Genomic DNA, 5,009 nt, shown 5'->3' with positions numbered 1-5,009 from the left:
AGACTTGGAACCAACCCAAATGTCCAACAATGATAGACTGGATTAAGAAAATGTGGCACATATACACCATGGAGTACTATGCAGCCATAAAAAATGATGAGTTCATGTCCTTTGTAGGGACATGGATGAAACTGGAAATCATCATTCTCAGTAAACTATCGCAAGAACAAAAAACCAAACACCACATATTCTCACTCATAGGTGGGAATTGAACAATGAGAACACTTGGACACAGGAAGGGGAACATCACACTTCGGGGACTGTTGTGGGGTGGGGGGAGGGGGGAGGGATAGCATTGGGAGATATACCTAATGCTAGGTGACGAGTTAGTGGGTGCAGCGCACCAGCATGGCACATGTATACATATGTAACTAACCTGCACATTGCACACATGTACCTTAAAACCGAAAGTATAATAATAATAATTTTTAAAAAAGCCAAAATAGCAAGTAGATACTCACCTTTCAAACATATCATTTGTAGAGAATGCTTGAATTCATCAGAGAAGAGATAGGAAGTGCCAGAAGTAAGTTAGGAAAAAGTCTGAGGCAGCTTGCCAAGCCAGGAACTGACTGTCAGCCGGGAGAGGCTCCTGGACGTGGGGAAACAGTAAAAGAGAAATTCCAGAGCTCCGAAACAGGCTTTTATGATCTTAGCTCTGACAAAAACCCTCTACCCACCAGGCCCTTGTGCCTGACATACATACAGAGCTGCCTAAAGACTGCACAGAGATGTTGCTCCAGAAAGAAAACCCACACAGAATCCTACAGGCATCCAAGCCTGCAGCAGCCTCAGCTGGGAGCCATTTTGATTTGAGCCTAGATACCAGGGATTTACAGACGTAGCTACAGCCACTGCACTGCTCCAAGGAGGGAGACCAGAGGGCAGGTACCTCCATGCATCCCCGCAAGGGTATTTGCCACTCTGCTGTGAGCTGCTGTTGAGACTGAGATGCAAGCAGACCACACTCCCCTCAGCTTCTTGCTCATGCTGCCTACCTGGATGGTACCCCACCCTCTCTAGTCCCAGGTTCTGGGTGCCATTTTGAGAGTTTAATCCCAGGCTGCACCCTACCCTCAACCTGAACTCAGGCTGACGAGGATGCAGCCACCACCCAGCCAAGGAGGGGCAGGCAAGCCAGGCTCCCCTATACATATCTAGGAAAATACCCAATGCCTTGCTATAGGCTGCTGTGAGACTGAGAATTTAGTGGACTGCACTCCCACAGCTTCCTGCCCATGCTGCTCACCTGAGAGGAGTCCCACCGTCTCCAGTCACAAGTCCACACCTGGAACCATTTGGGGAGTTTAGAGATGTTGTTTGGCAACCTGGTAGTGGTGGCCACAACATTCACTGTAGTCTTGGGCCAGAGTTTCCAGTGCTTGCTCTGGAACTTGGGAAGGACCCGCACAGCCAGAATTAAGTGGCAAGTGTGGAAAGTGCCCCAGCAGTAGGCATTGAATTAGGCTTTCTCCTGTTGCAGGACAGGAATGGGAGGAGAGTTGCTGAAGTCTAGGTTTCTCCCAGGCTGCAGGACTTGCAGCAGAGACAGCTTTGTGATCTGGAAGCAGTCTGAGTGTGTCACTGCTGGGTCCCCCAGCCTGCTCCCTTGGTCAGTTGGGGGACAGGGCCCTACCAGCTACAAGGAGCAAGAGGGAGATGGACCCCACTCCCGAGGAAATCTAATCCTTAGCACAGACTACCCCTAAGGGAGGAGAGAGCACAGCCCACCAAAGACCCCCTTGGGTCAAAAGAAACACAAGCACAGCACCAGACACTGGAGGCAGCACCACTGTAGCCCAAAAACAGATGTGGAGAGGAATCTTCTCTCATCCCACCTTCCTCAGTGCACTGTCACAGACTCAGCAGCAACTATTCCCATCAGGGCCTAGGGAGCATGAGCTGAAATAGTCTGCTTCTCAGGCTTTTCTAGTAGCTCCACCTCCACTGAAGGCTAATGTGCACTGGGAGTGAGTATTTTTTGTGCTTCTCTGTTTCCTCTGCTCCCATCTTTACCTGCTGGCTCTTACCCTTAAGCTCCACCTACTAGACTGCAGCCTGAATTACATAACCAAAGAAAATTGCATTGCTACAACAAGCCCCATCTGAGAAAGCCACTGCATGAACCTATCTGCAACCAAGAAACCTGTGCAGAGCTAGGACCCTTAAAGCACCCAGAAATGCAGCCAATCAATTACATATATATATATATTATAAATACCACAGCCATACACCCAAAAGAAAAAAAAATTAAAAAATCAAGGAGCCCCATCCAAACAATAGCAAATTCAAAAAGAAGGAGAAGGAGGAGGAGAAGGAGAAGCAGCAGCAGCAGCATCTGCTCTCTCAGATGAGAAGGAATCAGCACAAGTACTCGGACAATAAAAACAGCCAGAGTGTTTTATCATCTCCAAAGGATCCCACTAGCTCCCAAGCAATGGGTCCCAACCAGAATAAAATGTCTGAAATGACAGATACAGAATTCAGAATATGGATGGCAAAGAAACTCAATGCTGAGATAAAGTTGAAATATAACACAAAGAAAACAGAAAAATAATCCAAAATTTAGAAGACACCATAGCTATATTATGAAAGAACCAAGCAGAACCTTATGGAATTGAAAATGTTGTTTCAGGAATTTTAAAACACAGAAGCATTAACAACAGACTAGACCAAGGTGAAGAAAGAATTTCAGAGCTTGAAGACTGGTCCTTTGAATTGACCCAGTCAGGCAAAACTTTGTTTAAAAATAATCAAAATATAAACAAAGACTTCAATAACCATGGGATTATGTAAAGTGATCAAATCTATGATGTATTGGCATTCCTGAAAGAGAAGAAGAGAAAGTGAGCAACTTAGAAAACACATTTGAGGATATAATTCAGGAAAATTTTGCCAATTTTGCTAGAAAGGTTAGCATGCAGATACAAGAAATCCAGAGAACTTCTGTGAGATATTATAGAAGATGACCATCCCCAAGGCAGATAGTCATCAGACTGTCCAAGGTCAACATGAAAGAAAAAACTCTTAAAGGCAGCTAGAGAAAAGGATAATATAGGCTCATATTACCTATAAAGGGAAACCTGTCAGAACTAACAGCAGACTTCTCAGCAGAAACATTACAAGCAAGAAGAGATTGGGGGCTCATTTTTAGTATTCTTAGAGAAAAGACATGTCAGCATAGAATTTCATATCCTGCCAAACTAAGCTTCATAAACAACAACAACAACAAAAAAAGTATTTCCCAGACAAGCAGTTGCTAAGGAAATTCATCACCACCAGACTGGCCCTACAAGAGATGCTTAGGGAGTTCTAAACATGGAAATTAAAGAATGATACTTGCCACCCCAAGAGCACACACAAACATATAGCCCATTAATTCCATAAAACAACTACACAATCAAGACTACAAAGCACTAGCTAACAATACTATGACAGGGAAAAAAAAAAAAACCTCACATATCTATATTAACCTTGAACATAAATGGCCTACATGCTCCACTTAAAAGACACAGAGTGGAAAATCGGATTTAAAAAATAAGACCCATCTTTCTACTGTCTTCAAGAGAGCTATCTCACGTGTAATGACACCCATAAGCTCAAAGGTGGAGAAAATTCTATCATGCAAATGGAAAACAAAAAAGAGCCAAAATCACTATTCTTATATCAGATAAAATAGACCCTAAACCAACAACAGTAAAAAAGGACAAAGATGGCATTACATAATAATAAAGGGTTCAATTCAACAAGAAGACTTAACTATCCTAGATATATATGCACCCAACATTAAAGTACCCAGATTTATAAAATAATTACTTCTAGGCCTAAGAAAAGACTTTGACAGCCACACAATAATAGTGGGGGACTTCAACACTCCACCAGCAGCAATAGATAGATTATTGAGCCAGAAAACTAAAAAACAAATTTTGGACTTAAATATAAACTGCAACAATTAGACCTAATAGACAGAACACTCTACAGAATATTCTACCCAACAACCACAGAAGATACATTCTTCTCATCTGCACACAGAACATACTCTAATATTGACCAGCTGCTCATTCATAAAGCAAGTCTCAACAAATTTTTTAAAATTGTAATCATACCAATGATCTTCTTGGACCACAGTGGAATGAAAGTAGAAATCAATACCAAGAGGAACTCTCAAAGGTACATGAACACATGGAAACTAAAAAACATGCTCTTGAATTATTTGAGGGTAAAAACTAACGGCAGAAATTTTAAAAATGTTTTGAAAGAAATGAAAATAGAGACACAACATACCAAAACCCCTGGATGTGGCAAAAGCAGTGTTAAGAGGAAAGTGTATAGCGCTAAATGACTACATCAAGAATATAGAAAGATTGCAAATTAACAACCTAACCTCACACCTGAAGGAATTAGAAAAGCAAGAACAAACTAAACCCAAAGCTAGCACTAAAAAGAAATAACTAAAATCAGAGCAGAACTAAATGAAATTGAGACCAAGAAAACATACAAAGAATCAAGATTTAAAAAGCTGGTTCTTTGAAAGGATCAGCAAGATTCATAGACTGTTAGCTACATTAACAAAGAGAAAAAGAGAGACAATCTAAATAAGCACAATGAGAAACAACAAAGGTGATATCACAACCAATCCCAGAGAAATACAAAAGATCCTCAGGGATGACTATGAACATCTCTAGGCACACAAACCAGAAAATTTAGAGGAAATGGATAAATTCCTGGAAACATACAACCACCCAAAGTTGAACCAGGAAGAAAAAGAAATTCTGAACACACCAACAAGTAATGAAATTGAATCAGTAATAAAAAACCTACCAATCAATAAAAAGCCCTGGACTCTATGGATTCACAGCCTAATTCTACCACATGTTCAAAGAAGAACTGGTACCAAACCTAAAGAAACTATTCCAAAAAATCAAGGAGGAGGGATTCTTCCCTAACTCATTCTATGAAACCAGTACATCCTGATACTAAAATCTGGCAAAGACACAACAAAAAAGAAA

This window comes from Pongo abelii, chromosome 3 (genome assembly GCF_028885655.2).
Source record: "Pongo abelii isolate AG06213 chromosome 3, NHGRI_mPonAbe1-v2.0_pri, whole genome shotgun sequence".
Lineage (NCBI taxonomy): Eukaryota > Metazoa > Chordata > Mammalia > Primates > Hominidae > Pongo > Pongo abelii.
The sequence above is the reverse complement of the archived record's forward strand: the minus strand, read 5'-3'. Positions refer to the sequence as shown.